General features: G+C 36.4%; 1 protein-coding gene across 2 annotated transcripts in view; it reads right to left on the reverse strand.

Annotated features, from left to right (window-relative positions):
- The window catches only part of LOC129779566 (adenylate cyclase type 6), a 497443-nt gene extending 478933 nt beyond the window's left edge, over positions 1-18510 (reverse strand). For both annotated transcript variants that reach the window (XM_055787124.1, XM_055787122.1), the window contains exon 1: positions 17607-18510. The gene's annotated coding sequence lies outside the window, so the exon portion shown is untranslated. The remainder of the gene's footprint in view (positions 1-17606) is intronic.
- Between the last annotated feature and the right edge of the window lie 542 nt (positions 18511-19052).

Raw genomic sequence — 19052 nt, forward strand, 5'->3', positions numbered from 1 at the left:
GGCTTTCTATTGTCGACAATTATACACCCTCAACCTCACTGTTTTCGAAACGCACCGGTGCCAAAATTCCGCTCGATGCTTTCTTTGGGATGAATCCAAAGCTCGCCGGGGATCGCAAGAAATCGGTTCGTGCGTACTGCAAAATCTTCGGTCGCTTCTGAGTGAAGATTGGTTTTCAGAAGTTCGAAAAGTAAACCTTTATTCAGACAGGTGTGGTGGACAAAATCACAACTTTACATTGTGCATGACTATGTCATATTTCATAGAAGAGTGCGTCAGAGCGAAGAGGGAGATAACCTTTCGACATACTTTCATGGTTAGTGGCCACAACCACATGGAGGTCGATATAATACATGCGGCCATTGAAAGGTCAAAAAAGCAGAATACGATGGATATAGAAACCCCGCGTGATTGGGCTGTTTTCATATCCCAAATCAAGCGGAAAATTCCGTTCAACGTTACGGAACTTGAGCAAAGTGACTTTATTGCCCTCAAATTACTTTCAGAAAGATATAAGCGACCCAAACTCAATTCATTGGGGCAGTCAATCAAGTTCAAGGCTATTATGCAGTTTGAGTATCGCACAGCATCTCCTGGCGTTATCTATAAAATGGATATAAAAGATCAACAGTTTTCCAGTTTCTCTTTGGGAGATGAGAATATATTCCAAGATGTAAATTCGCCTCTCCCAACACTTCATCCCATTGAAAAAGAACCAATTCCACTAGCGAAAGAGAAACTGGATGATCTTAGAAAGTTGATGCCATTTATCAAAAATAAACAATATTACGACACGATGCTTAAGAATCTCGTGGTACCCAAACGTGGTAGGAAAAGGAAACTCGACAAAAATGACCACTTCGACGCGGATTTGGATGCAGACGATGAGGACTGGCCGGTGGAATATTTGAATACTGAACTAGACGATGACGAGTAGTCAGTTTAGAGGAGACTACCCACAACATACTGTCTCATCAACCTACATATTTAACATCTATCAATCGTTGTTCTCAACACATGAGATGTCATCAAAGATTATCCATATGTACCAATGTAAATATATTGTTAACAAAAAATTTCTTCCGATTATAAACTTTCTCAAAAAAAAATGTTCACGTTGATCAAATTGAGTTAAATCACAACTATTGCATATCGCATATATCTGGTATGCTTTTACATAGACATAAGTTTCATATGCTTCCAGATATGGAACAACCCACGCATTGATTTGGTCCGTTGTTAATAGTTGGATACTCCATCCAGTCGACGTACTCTTTCGAATTCCATTTGGTCACCAAGTATACTCCTCTGTGGAATCGTTCGTTAGTGGCGTCAGGGCTTTACGGTGTAGTTGATTTCGAAAGGTTGCTCGTCCAGACATTATAAAAAGCAGTATTGATGAAAATTTGTTGAGCTGCAATGAAGTTAAAAATTAGGAGAACAAAATTGTCTCTTTTTATATTAACGTCATGAGCAAGCAGAATTTTTAGTAATTTTTTTCCTTGTACGGTTTAAGTAAGTATTCATACCTTTGATCGTTAATAGTAATTGGGTTCACCGCTCAAAGTATCTCGAAAAAGATTTAATTGAAATGTCAAATCTCAAAAGGGTACATCTTAAAGGGTCTAACTGAAATCTATAAGTATAAAGGGACTACATATTTATGTTTTCGTTCATTCCGAAAATTTGTGATGTTAGTGTTGGATTTTCGTACAGTGCCGTATCAATAATTGAAGTATACATTTTCGCGCTTACGTTGATGCGTCATTATGATTATAATTACGTTACTGTTTTAAATAGGATTCGAAAAAGAGAGTTGAATTTTCCAACCCATTTTTCTCGGAACTGTCACATTCGAGATAGGCCCTATTGACATGTTGCTCTAGAATTTATATTCTACACCCACACTAGTGTTGGCAGAAAACATTTCATCTTTGGCAGAAATGATGCCATTTCGTTTGCTGGAGGGTCGCAAATAATGCGCAAACAATGAGCTGTTTTAAAAGCTTAAAAATGGTTTGTATGTATGCGAGCAGACATCTCTTTATGGTTTCTTTTCTCATTTCATTTGGAGATCGAACCAAGGTCGGTTGGAATGCAAAGCTAGTTCACACGAACACGCTATCCATATAGCTGCCAGTGCTGTTAGATAAAAGCGTGATAATATTAAACCTCATCATAAAATGATGTTGAAAAGTGTTTTCTAAGAGGATAAAGCAGAACATGAACGAAAATATATCCCTCTCTGTCTGGGCCGTGTATTTGGCATCTGGTATCTGTACGAATAGCTTTCATTTCTTACATTAAATGAGCTGAGAAATAACAGAAAATGTTCTACTCCCCAATACATGTATATCATTTGTATAATACACTAGCTGACCCGGCAAACTTCGTCCCGCCCAACATTTGTTTTGACGTAGGACTACGTCTTTCATTTCTATACCGGGGTGTAAAATCAAAGTTTCGAAACCGAAAGCGTTACGCCGGAGACCGAGATTTTGAGCGTTAATAGCTCCTGAACAACTGAACGAAATGGTATGATAAACACTTCATTCGAAAGATAAAATGTCTACGCGTTATATACTTGTTACTTTTTGATCCAAAAACTTGTTTCAATAGCCTTAAAATAGTTCTCAAAACAGGCTATTGAAATCACCAATCGGTATATAAGCGAGCGCCGCTCGGAAATCCACTCAGTTCTAATTGAACAGCGATTGGAGCATGTTGTCGCTGTTGTGGTGAAGCTCTTCGTTTATCATGAAAGCGCGGATGAACGGTGTCACCAAGAGCCTGTTTGTGCACCTTAGGCCAGAAGGGGATCCATCAGGAGGAGGGTGATGCCACAAACGGTTCCCCGGGAAGACATCGCTACACACACACATATTTCAAATTTTTCAACCAAGTGTAATTAGCAGGAAAGCTTCTGAAGATTATTCTTCCCCATCAGTAGGATATTTCCGTATCCAATATTGTATGCGCACGCAATCGATTATTGCTCAGTCGCCGAAAGTTTCGAGCTCAGAGAGTTCATTCCCCTCTAGTTTGCCTTCCAAATTGCCATCGTAAACCACACCTTCTTTCGATTCAATCACACACAGAAAGCATACTTAAGCGATATTCTGGTGGTGAGACGCATTCATTTTTCGTGAGGACATCGACAAGACAACATCGATGCCTAACGTGCTGGAGGAGACACATACACGCGCAGAATTCTTTCCGTTTGGATGCCATTCAGCATCGAGAAAGTTCCGGAAAGATCTAATTATTTCTGGAAAATAACCTGCCAGTTCCTCTGGGTATTTAAAAATACATTCATGTGAAAGAGTTTATTTGAATGTTTTCTATCCATGTAACACTGTGACCAAATATTTTTCAATCAAGTGCTATTAACAGGTGGTTATCGAGTTAGTATTAACCACTGGTGGGCTTCCAGTATCAAGGAAAATGTGGAAATATCTAATCGTTGCTGAAAAATAATCTGCCAGTTCCCCTTGGAATGGAAAATTACATTCAAGCGAAGAGTTTATTTTAATGTTTTCTATCCATAAAATATCCATATAATACATTTGGGTTTGTGATTTGTCAATCAAGTACAGTTAGCAGGTTAGCTTCTGAAGATTATTCTTCAGAACAAGGTTTTTCGTATCCTATATTGGATGCATAAAACCTTGTGCCTCCAACGTAACGCTCTCGTTTTCGAAGTCCCCCAAATATTCATTTATTCATTCATTCAGAATGGATTTTAATTCAACTTCAAACAAATGATCTCTAAATCAACGATAGTCCTACGTCACCCTTGCGGTTATACCATAGATATAACCCACTCCCTGTTTTTGACGTAGGATTACGTCTTTCGGGAACATATAGGGGTACAAATTGAAAATCGAAAATCGAGCACTTCGTGAAAATTGTCCAATTTCAAACGCTTATTACTCAGTCATTTCATGATGGATTGATTAATTTTTCGCGTTAATCGATTTCGGCACTCCATAACAATTTTGTTTATATTGAAGAAAATAATATATGTCATGAAACTAACTATCGAACAATTGAAAAATCACAATCCTTATCCTAACGGAAATACCCACTTCTAATTGGTCGAAATTGACGACACATGCGGCGGGTCCCTAACAGAGACATCAAAACCAAGCTGCCTGGGGGAAATCAACATTGCGAATACATGAAAGCAGGAAAGCTTTTGTTTCTACCGAGATGTGCTCCCCAACAGAGACATTAAAACCAAGGTGCCCAGAGGAAATCGGCATTGCAAATATATGTAAGTCGGGGGCATTTTTATATTGCAAGTAAGGTGAGTGACACGATTAATTCTAGCAAATAAAATTTAAATTTGGAACTTTAATGTTGGTTGTATCGTAAAATTTAATATCCATGACCAATCGTGTATTGTGAAAAATTTAGCACAAGTGTAAGTGTAAAATTGTATATGGTAGCAGTTGTGTTAAGAATGACTTGATCTATGAAACAATTTATTTATATTTTCATAAATAAAAACCAGATCGTGTTCCCGCTCGAGAACGAGTCGTTTGGTTTAAGCTGTCTGTTTTGTTGTGTTTATTTTCATCCAAGTAAAGTTTATACGGCGAGAAAATTTGGAAAAGTGGAGAAATATTACAAAAAGTGATTTCCCATACGCTCTACATATAGTATTAGGTTCAGTTAGTCCAATTAAAATTCGCATTGGGTTGAATAAACACTCAGAAAGTAAAAATTGTAAAAGAAAATTACCTTCCTCATTTCAAATATGTTTTCTCTATATTAAAGTAACATGCTTTTACTGATGAGAAAAATTGATAATTGTGTACGGTATTGGTAATTATCTTATATTACATTGCACAATGGTCCAGGAGATGTATTTAAGTGAAAATTAACATTTAGAGCTCGGAAGTTATTCTATAGATAAAAATGTCTTCGACCAAAATTGTCGATGAAATACAAAATCTAACTTTCTTATCGTTATAGATAGAGGTAAACATAGTTCGACAATGTTGTAGTCCCAATTATTTGAAACATCTTTGTAGAACAAAGTTTTTTTCTATCTCTTGAAATAACCGATATAGCGCTTTTCGATTTTTTTAGGGTCACCATGAAAAAACTGTTTTTTGTTCTATCTTTTAGATTTCAAGTTCCACATACAAACTGTCTTCGGAAGACTTTTAAAGCTTACTAGTACAAACATTTAGGGATGCAGAACTTGTCAATATCTCAACTTCACTCAAAGTTATTGATAGTTCTTCCCAAAAAATACGCTCTCTTCAATTGTTTGTCATTTTTTCTGGGGCAAACATAAACAAAGTTTATTGACGGCATTAGAAAGAGCATATACATGATGTGTGATTTTCAACACTATGTTATTTTTTGTGTTTGAGTAAATTAAAACTAAAATCATGAGTTTTTGGGTAAAATACATCAATAACTTTAAGTAGGATTAAGATATTGACAAGTTCTGCATCGCAAAATGTTGGAATTGATGAGCTCCAAAAGGTAAACAAAGACAGTTTTGATGTAGAATTTGAAATTATAAAAATGAATGCTAAAATCCCTTTGGCCAAAGTGCTAAATCGATCCAAAATTTTGGTCACCCTGTTTTTGATAACATAAAAATGAGCGCTCTATCGTATGTAACAACTTTGTCGAAGACAGTTTTTGTCTAGAGAATAACTGTCGAGCTCTAAATGCTAATTTCCACTGAAATGCATCTCCTGGACCATTGTGCATTGGTGAGTTTTGTTTTTCTTTATTTCATCCATACATAACATAGGAGGCATCTCGTCTAGGGTCACAGAGGGTGGTTTTTCATCACCACTTCAGTATCTTTTATCTGATACGCACCATCCAACGACTGTTTACCATCTTTCTATCATCATCACGTGGTAAACACTGGTGGAGTGAACAAACAATATCTAACAACCAAACCAAACGGCCACCAAAACATTATCAAAGAGTTTAACGATGAAATTCTTCAAACATATCCAAAATCAACAGACACCCTAACGGAATCCTACGTCAACTATGCGGTCGTGTCTCGTACACAACCCTCCTGTGACTTTTTGTTATCAATACCTTCAAATATTCACGTTTTCTTACTATGAGCAAGTTCATCGGTCCAATCGCAGAACTGTTCATTGATTGATCTTCTTATCAACCCCGTTGAATTTACCTTTTACTATAACATTCCTAGTATTTCTAACAAAACTCATCATAATAATATCAGATTATTTTCGGACACAATTTTCGTTTTTTAACCACTTGCAAATAACAAGTTTCTCCGTTACGTGGAATAAATGTTTTATACAGAAAATATGATAGAATAAAGACGCCCCCTGTAATTAGTGTTTCATTTGTATGGCAGCCACCCCTTAGAGAAGAGGGGGGGGGTGTTTAACCACCATAGAAACAATTATGGCACCCTAAAACCTCTATATGCCTAATTTGGTCTTATTTGCTTGATTAGTTCTCGAGTGTTGCAGAATTTTGTGTCATTTGTATGGCAACCCCTCCTTAGAGAGGGGGTGGAGAGTCTAACCACTATAGAAACATTTATTGTACCCTAAAACCTTCACATGCCAAATTTGGTTTCATTTGCTTGAATAATTCTCGAGTAACGCAGCAATTTGTGTTTCATTTGTATGGCAGCCCCCCCTTGGAGAAAGGGGTGGAGAGTCTAACTACCATAGAAACATTTATTGCATCCTAAAATCTCCACATGCCAAATTTCAGTTCATTTGCTTGATTAATTCCCGAATAATGTAGAAATTGGTGTTTAATTTGTATGGCAACCCCCCCTAGAGAGGGGGAGGGGTCTCAAACTATCACGAAAACCTTCCCCTGCCCCCAAAACCCCTACATACTAATTTTCATGTTGATCGGTCCAGTAGTTTCCGAGTCCATAAGAATCAGACAGACAGACAGACAGAAATCCATTTATATATATATATATATATATATATATATATATATATATATATATATATATATATATATATATATATATATATATATATATATATATATATATATATATATATATATATATATATAGATAGATAGATAGATATGCTAGTGCCAATATGAGCGAGCGAAACAGGAGACACATTTAAAAGAAAGCATATGATAGCTTTTCGTATAGTTTGCCAAATACACGGCCCAGACAGAGAGAGATATATTCTCGTTCATGTTCTTAGAAAACACATCCCAACTTCATTTTATGATGAGGTGTAATATTATCACGCTTTTCTCTAACAGCACTGGCAGTTATATGGATAGCGTGGTCGTGTGAAATAGCTTTGCATTCCAACCGACCTTGGTTCGATCCCCGTTGACGTCGTGTGGACTTTTTTTTGGCACAATCTCAAATGAAATGAGAAAAGGAAACAGAAAGAGATGTCTGTTCGCATACATACAAACCATTCATAAGCTTTTAAAACAGCTCATTATTTGCGCATTTGACCCTCCAGCACACGAAATGGCATCCTTTCTGCCAAAGATGAAATGTTTTCAGCCAACGCTAGTTTGGGTTTAAATTGCATACTATCATTTATAAAAAGTTTCAAGCTGCCACACCAAGCGATACTGCGGCGTAAAAGTGGCCATGTAGTCATGTAGCTTGATCAAATGTCAGAAATTTCACACGTGGAAAAAATCTGTACCAATCTGTACTTTTTGACGAAAATCTCTGTACTTTGTACCGTACAGAATTTGTACCAAAAATAACGAAAAAATCTGTACCTTTCCAGATAAATCTGTACGTGTGGTAACACTGCAAGAGACCCCTTTTCCAGAATAAAGTGTTACCATCGACTCATCTAGCCAAATTTCTTCGAAAAATTTTAACTTTCAGCCCTACTCTGTATTCCGACGGATTTCCATTTCGTTCGAAACCGAGTTCGAGTTGTTCGAGTTATAATTTCGCATTCCCTATTTCGTACGTTTTGCCCATTTAATGTTCGAAGAGAAACAGATCGAACAAAATGCAAAAACAAATCGAATGGAATACAGAATGGAATTTCGAAGTATTTCGAACCGATCGGAATACAGAAAAAGGGGATTTATCTGATTCATACAAAATTCAAAACCGATACATAAAAAAAAACATTACCAATTCGAAATCTTTACGGTTGGTCAAGTGAGTAAACTTCGGACGAAGATTTAGAGCGTTGGATTAATTGAATCAACAAAGAGCTGTGTGGATGGTTTTTCGGCCAATGACATGAATGAGTATTTTTCAACAAATTTTGCAAGTTCCGTTCCTAGCACTAATTTAAATGTAGTTAACAGAGTTCGATCAACTCTTCTGTTTAGTTCAATCCACGAGTATGATGTAGTAAACGCAATTTACGAAATTCATTCAAATACCATAGGATTGGATGGGATTCCCATTAAATTTATAAAACTGATTCTGCCAATATTGCGTCAACCAATAACTCATCTATTCAACTCCATAATGCGACGGTGTAAATTTCCCAATGAATGGAAAAATGCACCAATCATTCCAATAAAAACTAAATCAAATGCAAATTCATTTACAAATTTACGTCCCATCTCAATCCTTTGCGCTTTATCAAAAGTTTTTGGAAGAATCATCAAAAAGCAAATTTGTTCATATATTAATAATGAAAACCTACTTTCACCATATCAATCTGGTTACCGTGCTGGTTATAGTACCAAAACAGCCATGCTTAAATTAATTGATGATATTGCTGTTGTGTTAGACAAAAGTGATTCGGTAGTTTTAATTCTGCTAAATTATTCAAAAACATTTGACACAATATCGCATGCTTAAGTCATTTTGGCTTTTGTAGTGAAGCTGTCTCTTTAATAAATTCTTATTCGAACGGTCGTCAACAAACAATATTTCATGAAGGAAAGCTTTCTTATTTTTGCCTATTACATCCAGAGTACCACAAAGGGCGGTACTGGGGCCTATTATTTTTTCGCTTTATGCGAATGATTTACCATCAATATTGAAATATTGCTATATACACATGTTTGCTGATGATGTGCAACTATATTTCGGCTGCGCCAATTTCAGTATCGAACAATTAAATGTTATACTCAGCAAGGAACTACAGAATATAGCAAACTGGTCTAAGCCAAATACAAGTCAATGCTTTCAAAACCAACAGATGGCGTAACTCGATTATTATTCCAGCGAATCAAATTTCCAGACATTCGTCGGAAAGCTACTGTCATTGCGCGTCTTTTTCAGTATATGTCAGAAATATGAAACGTAAACAACATAGTTTTTGCCACTTCGAATATGTCAAATTTCGTACTAACGAGAGTGTTTTTACGGGGAGTGTTACTTCATTACATCAATATGAAGAAAAAAGTGGCGGAATGTCATCGCATTTTGGTGGAAGTTTATGGTGACCATACTCCAACTGAGCGAACGTGTCAGACGTGGTTTGCACGGTTTAAAAGTGGTAATTTTGACTCGGAAGACGAAGAACGTTCCGGACCGCTAAAAAAGTTTGAAGACGAAGAATTGGAGGCTTTACTCGATCAAGATCCGTCACAAACGCAACAAGAACTTGCAGATACACTTGGAGTAGCTCAACAAACCATATCCGATCGTTTGAAAGCAATGGGAATGATCCGAAAAATAAGACATTGGGTGCCGTATGAATTGAAGCCAAGAGACGTCGAACGCCGTTCTTTCACGTGCATACAACTGCTCCAACGGCATAAAAGAAAGGGTTTTTTTTGCATCGAATCGTTACTGGCGATGAAAAGTGGGTTCATTACGACAATACTAAACGTCGGGCAACGTATGGATACCCCGGCCATGCATCAACATCGGCGGCCGCGCGGAATATTCATGGCCAGAAGGTTATGCTGTCTATTTGATGGAACCAGCTTGGTGTGGTGTACTATGAGCTGCTAAAACCGAATGAAACCATTACGGGGGACCTCTACGGACGACAATTGATGCGTTTGAGCCGTGCACTGAAGGAAAAACGGCCACAATACGAACAAAGACACGATAAAGCTATTTCGCAGCACGACAATGCTCGGCCACATGTCACGAAACCGGTCAAAACATACTTGGAAACGCTGAAATTGGAAGTCCTATCCCACCCGCCCATGGTTGCCACATTTAATTCTGTAAAATTTTCTGAAAAAATCTGTACATCTGTATTTTTAGCCAGAAAATCTGTATAGAAAATTTGTATCGGAGAGTTAAGGGAAAATAAAATTGGTGGGTTATATCTATGATACAACCGCTAGGTTGACGTGGGACTATCTTTGCTTAGCAATCATTTGTTTGTATTGATTAAATTTAAATTGAAGCAATTTCCGAATTCAATTGAATTCAAAATATTTGCTTTGTGAGTAGAGAGATTGAATAAATGCCATGTGAGGCATTGCATTGTGCATAGATTATGTTCTTCGTTACAAGTGAATTACATGACAGTCCTTTTACGTTTGGTATGATGCTTAGGACAAAATATGTGAACGGAAGAATTATCAAACGATTATTTTACTGTGCATTTTCCTCTCATGTTTGCATCTCTCAAGTGTGCGTACTACTCGAACGGCGAATTTGCTTGATTTGATGAACTTCAGGAACTCATTTTTGATTTTGACATGTACGTCAAACGCATATTGTTTAGTCAATAGGCGTTATCGCAGCAAATGGTTATCAACATTTTGCTTAATCATCAAGTGGTATACGTAAAAATTCAGTGAGCAGAAGATATGAAGGCATATCCTTCCTTGTTCTCACTCGCTTTTGTAATCCGTGTTAGGGAAACATTTTTCGGAGTACACAAAATTATAGGAGGTTGTGTCCAAGATACGACCGCATTGTTGACGTAGAACTACGCTGTTATTTTATATAAGTCGCTTATTTATACCTTCGGATATTATTCTATAATGCTGTGAAATTTTAGAAACAACTGCTTAGTAGAATAATCTCTGAAATGATTTTTTCATTGTAGAATCAGTTGACGATAATTGATTGATGATTCATTCTTGCCCTCGCGAAACAATCGTATGTCGCAATTTATTTCATGTCAATGCATTGAAAATTTACCTCGAAGGCTATTCTGGTGGCCTTTTTCGAAATTGACATAGACTCGGCTACAGTCGATTATACACATGTTGCACCAGCACCATTATTCCATATCTCATAACTACATCAATATATCTTTGGCACCGCATGTAAACAACAACAATGACAACACTTGCAAGTATCAAATATCATGCTACATGTTATTTAGTATTGCCTCAAAGGATTCGCACCTCTAGATATCGTTCGTACAAACTAAGCGTAAACCAAGCGCCAAACAAGCGTTCACCATAGCATGCATACAGAGCCATACATTGGTGGCTTGAAACTACTAGCAATATAAACATTTCTCATCATTTTGCGCTATTCTCAAAAGAAACGCTTCTATTAATATTACTGGCCTCGAAAAGAGTTGCATTACTTTCTCATGCTCGAGAGAAGCGCAGGTGTCACCATTAGTGGAGGAAGTTTTGCTACTGGCAAGCAAAACCTAATCACATACAAAATTCCAGAACATTTACTTTCTTGATGACTAAACAAGAGAAATAAACTCTTTTTGTTAATAACAATCTCGAAAACAGTAGCAATGCTTCATTATGATCAATATTAGCGCAAATGCAATCCTAGTTGAAGATTTGCGATAGTTTTGCGACTGGCACGCGAACCCAAATAACTTATAACATTCCAGTAAGACATTCAAGATGCTTGGTATTCCCAAATAACTTTTTGGTGCACAACCTTAACGTCTGCTTCGCCATAACGTCAGTTTAATGCATTGATGCATTCTCAAAGGCACCAACGAAGCCCTTATGATGACAGAAAACAAACAATGTTAACTGCTTGGAAAAAGACTGAATTATGCCACACAGCTTGTACTCGATACGAATTCGCTAATGAGTTTGTCAAGAGCGACCGCCTTCACCACCAGCGGGGGGAGCTTGATTTTGGTTGCTGCCTGGGCGTTTACATTTTCGACCGACGCGCCGAAATCACCTACTTCGCTGTTGTTCGGTGCGGTGTCACATTTGCGGAGGCTCGGTTCAGTGCGAGCGCTTTCCACCAACATCGCGCGCTTCATTAGATGACGCTTGCCTCGAAATTTTATTGCTCCTGGCAATGCGTTCGTTTTTTGCAGGGCTCGAGCCTGCCTTCCTCTTCTTCTTGCTCATCGCACACTACGCGAAGCGTCCAATTTATGACGCGGAAAGAAGAACACACGATACGAATAACGCGAAAAACGAACAGAAAAATCAAACGACGATTTCCAAGTTGGATTACCACTGGTGGGGTCCAATCTTAGATCGAAGCGCAGCGAAAGCAAAGTGAACTGGATTACTCAACAGTCCGATGCCGAATGAAAGTTTGCCTCAGCGAGATCCACTGTTTATACTCTAGGCAAGTATTCCCCTTCATTCTTCTTCTTTTCCTTTGTTCACGGAGACTTTAAATCCTACGATTTCCCCTCCGTTGGTCGTCGATAAGTTGCTCGTTATTGATATCTCTGTTCGGGAAAGCACTCAAATAGACAGAACAAATGTATGGGAAAATAGAAACACTTAAAGTTTTCATGAATTTTAACCAGTAAACTAACCATATTAAACAAATCTTACGGAATTTCCGATTCGTTTAGTATGTAAATCGCCAAAATCCGTTCGCGGCAAAAATAGTTATTAACGTTAACTTTATTTCATAAAAACGTGACCTGTTTTCTGATTTGACACCCTTAATGAAAGACGTAGTTCTACGTCAAAAAAAATGCGAGTGCAGAAGTACCCTCGGCTTGCATGAATCAACAACTTCTACTTTTTATACTATAGAGGCTTTAGACTTGAAAGTTCATTCGCCTTTAATGTCTGCACGATTTTCCTAGGTTCCTAAGTTTAGAAGACCGTGTTAAGGAAACATATTCTAGTCTGCACGAAGGCAAGCGAGTACAAAAGTTCTCGCAGTTTGCATTTATTTGTAAAGCTGATTTCCCCAGACACCTTGGTTTAGAAATCTGTATTAGGTAAACACATTTCAGTCGGAACGAAAATACCCCCAACCTGCATGAATTTGCAATGCCAATTTCCTCAGACACCTTGGTTCTGAAGTCTGTGTTGGACTTTCATGTATTTGCAATGCCGATTTCTCCAAAACTGCTTGGTTTAGAAGTCTGTGTTAGGGAACACATTTCGGTGAGAACAAAAGTCCCCATACTTTCATGTATTTGAACTGGCGATTTCCCCAAGGCTGCTTGGCTATGATGGCTGTGTTGGGGAAGCCGTAAATCGGACCAATCAAAACGAGGCAGTTAGGGCGTTTAGATAACGCTTAACATTTTACAGTTATTCAATTGTTTATCTAATAAAATATAACATTTTATTAATTGCGATAGATGCGTAACAATATTCCCTATCAATAGATGCAAACATCTTTCCGATCCAGTAAGAAATGTTCGAGTTATAAGCATTCGGAATCTTTCATTTTTTTCAGTATGTTCTGTGTTTAGGTTTTCATTTTACCCCCCGTATACTCCGGTTAGACGTAGTCCCACGTCAAAAATGAAAATAAAGGTTTATTTTCACTTTGAACTTATTTTTCTTATTTATGGGTTGTTGAAGTCGTGTCAATAGGAAAGTTTTTCACCTCTGAATTGTACTATGTTTTTACATGGTTTTGTTGTACTTTGCCTTAAAATTTTTCTTCAACTTCATTTTTGACGCTCCTCCTTCCACCGATACATATTTCTTCGCTCTCAAAATAGAGTCCATAGTTGTGGGAACCAACCGATTTCCGGACTTTGCTTTGTAAAGCAAAAATATTCGCTCAGCACATACTGATGAATGTCATCAATTATTTTTTCCAATTCATTTATTTGTAAGGCTCAATCGCATAAGCTTTACATGTCTTACAAACGACCAATGGATACAAAAATTTATCATCACGCCTTTTGACATCCAACAGTTGGGACCAAGTTATATCCGAGTCACTCAATTTATATTCGATTTGAGTAGCCTAAATTCGTAATCCAGGCCTTGTTATTACCTGTTTAAACGAATTGAGGAAATGTTAGCATCAAATAATTAAGGTTTGGTAGTTTGAAGAAATTTTGAGGGGTTATCAAGGCTGCAACTATGTTTCACTAATGCAATATAGAAGTCACGACAAATCGATTTGAAGATCAACTTCCTAGCCGCACCCAATCTTTTTTCAGCTTCTTGTGCATCGATACCAACGCAAACATCCTCAAGCTTCTTTAGAAAGTCTTCAAAATCTTTCACATCAACGAATCGTTGCACGTAGCTCTCCAAACATAAGTTACCCAACATGATCAACAATAACAGTCTTCTCTCATTATAAAGTTCGCAAAATTGAGAAATTTATGCGATTGACATTATTTTAGAGCTGTAGAACATAGTTTAGGAACAGTATAATCGGTTTAGTCATAGGGTCGTATAAATGAGTCAACATACGATTGGCGGATTGATTATGGTCATACATAACTTGGAAAGAAAAACATAGTTTAAGCTCTTCAAATCGCTCAAGATTTCGTTTAATAACTGCCTCCAACAAAAGCCATCTCATTGCGCTGCGTCCAACTTTTTTATAAATCAAGGTATCTATGTATGCACAGTAATAAATTTAATATTTAAAATTGAATTTCAAAAAAATCTGTAAATTCTGTATTTTTGTTGAAAAACTGTAATTCTGTATATACAGATTCTGTATCTTAAATTTGGCAAAAAATCTGTAAAATACAGAATATTCTGTATATGTGGCAACCCTGCACCCGCCGTATTTTCCAGACATTGTTCCGTCCGATGACTACCTTTTTCGATCGATGCAACATGGCACTTCTCCAATTTTGATGAAGTCAAAAATTGGATCGATTCGTGGTTAGCCGACAAACCGGCCGATTATTTCGGCAAAGGGATCCGTGAATTGCCAGAAAGATGGGAAATACTTGTGACTAGCGTTCGGCAATGCTTTGAATATTTGAATAACCATTTTTGAAGAATAAAGCAAGCAACTTTTGAACTACTCCACCGATTCAGATGATCGGTATATAAAATTGAAGAAAATTAGTTGGTATTTTTTAGAAAAATAAAACACTTGCAAAAAAAATGGATTTTGTTTTCGCAATTATTGATTACATTTTTTTTTTCATGGCTTTGAACTAGAGGGCGGTATATTTTTTATATTTTTTCTTGGACGTATACGAATAACGAATAACATATCTAAAAATCAGGGTTTTTTTTTTCGTTTTTATGCTACAATTTGGTCCTAAAAATTTTGCCTTTTCTTCCAAAAATATTTTTCAAAAAAGTATTTTTTGGAAAAAAGGGGAAAATTTTGATTTTTTTAGCCATCGGTTAACTTTGAAAATTCATAACTTAAAAACGAAAAAAACACATCTCTGATTTTTGGGTATGTTATGTAAAAAATCCTCAGCTTTCAAGTGAAAATATAAAAAAATATAGCGCCCTCTAGTCCAAAGCCATGAAAACAAAAAAAAATACAATCAATAATTACGAAAACACAATCCGAATTTTTGGCAAGCGTAATATTTTTACAAAAACTAATAAAAAAATTAAAAAAAAAACGGGTCTGATATTTTGCAATGAAGAACAAATCAACCACTTCTTACGAAAATCTGAGTATCACTATATCGGTTTCACATGGAATGGCTGTATATGTAGTTGCACTTGTAAGTAAAACATCATGTAACAAATATGACTCTTTTCACTGTATATAATAGAATTCTGTATATAATCGAGTCAAAAAATTATTTCTCATTAGTTTTTTATACATATATTTTTGGTTTTTTTTTTTGAATATCAGAGAATTTTTGATTTTTCCCTTTAAAGTCAGAAAATCCATTTTTCAAAAAAAAAAACATAATTTTTTTCAGAATCTCACAGGAGATAATCTACGATTATATTTGATGAAAAAAATCCTTCTACAGAGTTATTGAATTTTTTTATTGTTTCGGGATCTGGTTGCCTTAAACTGACTCTACTTCAAAAAGTATGCTACATACGACAATTATGTGCCTTCCATTTGGAAGATGAGTAAATTTAGTACAGGTTATAGTTGTGAAACATCTAATTTAGTGTATTTGAATAACATTTTTGAAGTGAAAAACTAAAAAGATAGAGGTTTTGAATGTGTTATTATTTATTTTAACCCAAAAATTCACAATAAACTTAATTGTTCTTATCAACCAAATTGAAGCCACAAGCCACTCTACAATTTGTTCTAAGACATCCAACTTCTATTATTCTTAATTTCGCTGCAATATCGTTATAAACACTTCCTGGTGTGAATTGAAACAAAATCTTCAAAATTTTTAACTGTATACCTGTTATACCCAGCAAACATTAAATCGTATAATTTTGCACGTGCCAAGTCTTACAAGAAATCCGAATAAATCATAATCGCATATAATATCAATCAAAGTATGTATCGTGTATATTTGAAATCGCATAAAATGTAAAAACTCGATTTTATATACCAAATCAAATTAAGTCGCAATTCGATATAATAAACATCAATTTTATGATGTACATTGTCGTAAAATATATTTGATCCGCATCATATGCGTATATTACGCTGATGCAGTTTGTGTGTCGTATAAGCGTATAATTTAAATCGATTCAGTACTGTAGTAAATCTTGTTGCATGCTGAAGATAATCATGAAACAGTAAATCATATTAGATCTTAATAAAGAACATATTACATCATATTGAAATGTCAATGAAATGATGATGCAAGCGAAAGTTTCAACCGCTGTTGAATTAAATTTCAGATAGCTGGTGGATGATAATCCAGACGACCGGAGTTCGAACCCACATCGGAGCAGTTTTCACCAAACATCAATCTGTGCCATTTGAAACATTCATATTCCACTCCCAACACAAGTCAATCAAACAATTATTATTTCTACAAACATAAATACTCATATATAAAAATGGCGATTCCTGAGGCTATAATAAACATTTTACGAAAATATTTTGCGCCATTTGTTTTTTTCTATGTCTGTAATAAATCGTATATGAGTATGGCAAAAGTCGTATTCGGTGCTTTGACAATTCATGAATATATTCATATTAGATCGCAATTCAATTTCAACATAATCGCTATTATAGCCGGTCAAAGTTGCATATTCATCCAAACAAATTCGGTAAGCATTTGCCATGTATGTATATGGCCTCCACTTTTGCATACATATCCCAGTTAGACGCATTATATGCCAACCAAATTTTAGGGCATATGATGTTATATATACGCTTGTTATGCGATTTAATGTTTGCTGGGTAATACCCAATTAAATTTCACTATAACGTTGAATTATTATTTTTTCTTGGAAATAAGTCATATTTTAAATATAAAAAAAATATTTTTTTTCTAACTGTATATAATTGAGTCCCAATTTGTATACAATCGAGTCCGACTTATAGCTGAATGGCATTAGTGCTTCAAAGTTGTTCAAATATCAGGTTTATATATCAAAAAAGGGTATCATATCAATCAATATAAGTATCATATCTGAGACACACTTCACCTGTAAGAAAAATTTAAATAACGTACCTTATTTTTTCATTGATATAAACCTCAAACAGTAGCTGTCCCAGCAGGCAGGCGCTACAATCTATAGACCATTAGATGAGCGAGCAATCACAGCATCCAGAACATGACTTCATTCATATTTTTCACAAGATATAAATTTCTATTCTACAGCTTGCTACACACTGTAGTAAGGTTACATAGATTGCATTCACATCAGCTGAACACACTCAGATAAATCACCAGAATTTGCCGAATATTTTTCTCTCAATTATTCACTAACAGGAACTACTGTACTTTATGTAAACACTGATAACAATTAAACCACACGCCGGAGAATTTATACACATCAAAGGGTTTAGAAAAAAGCGATGGCTGAATAAGGTTATTTATCTTCGCCGGAGCTTCTCTTTACATGTTATCTCTGCTACAATTGAAACATTCGTTCAAAACCCCACGCGCACATAAGCTTCCGTTAGATTTACACAGATAATATTTATTTTGCTAACATCAACCATATTTATTTAAACCGACTCAGAACATGCAGAGACTAGAATCTATTCCTGAAATGCTCAGTATTCGTCTGTTTTTAGTCTGCTCTTCCACTGTAAATACACTCCACCCGTCGAAAATACATCCTTTGATGGAATTCAGCATCCGCTTTGATTCAACGCGCTACAATCTGGCACCGATTCCACAACTCACCACCATACGACTGCAGAAAAAACCAGTACTCCAACAGGTGATTAAGTGCATCAAACGAAACTTCCTATCGACAAGCTCACCCACCACCGTCACTGGCACAGCGTCAGCTGAGTTCCAATATTACAAGGATGCATACCCCTAACTGTTTTGATCCAAGGAAAGGGAAGCACACTTCTTATCCTGATCCGCAGTCACTACGGGCACGCGTTCACACAGCGCGACGTTTACCGACAAAGTGAGGCTGCACAATCCGCCCGAGGAATCTCTATCATTCCGGCGTTCCGGTCTCGGAAAACATCGCATTCGGGTTTTCCGAGCTAGCGTGGTCAGCTGGAAAATATTCTCCCATGAGTAGTGTGGCTGTTTTCTCTCATTGCCTCTCCGATACGCTCACTCAATGGGAGATAATTATCAGTGCAATGAATTTCCAGCCAGCGCGGGAAAATTGTTTACATCTGCCCCCGCTTTGTTCCACATTCAACACACATTTCCGGAAACGGCTATCTGACGCTAGGGGAGGGAAAGTCGGAACTGCAGGGGTGTTGACATTGGCATACTCATCAATAGTGAATTGGTAGTCTTGTAGTGAGCGTCTATCATCTATTAAGCGTATGTTTGAATTCGACTTTTGACACTTATGTCCATTAAGGAAGTACTCAATTGAAGCCAATAGGAAAATGCAAAGCATATAAATTGAATAACCCTACGAATAAATAAACGGTTAAACTAAAGTTGATGAATAGAATGATGGTTGTCATATTCTAT

Source organism: Toxorhynchites rutilus, chromosome 3 (genome assembly GCF_029784135.1).
Source record: "Toxorhynchites rutilus septentrionalis strain SRP chromosome 3, ASM2978413v1, whole genome shotgun sequence".
NCBI classification, from domain to species: Eukaryota; Metazoa; Arthropoda; class Insecta; order Diptera; family Culicidae; genus Toxorhynchites; species Toxorhynchites rutilus.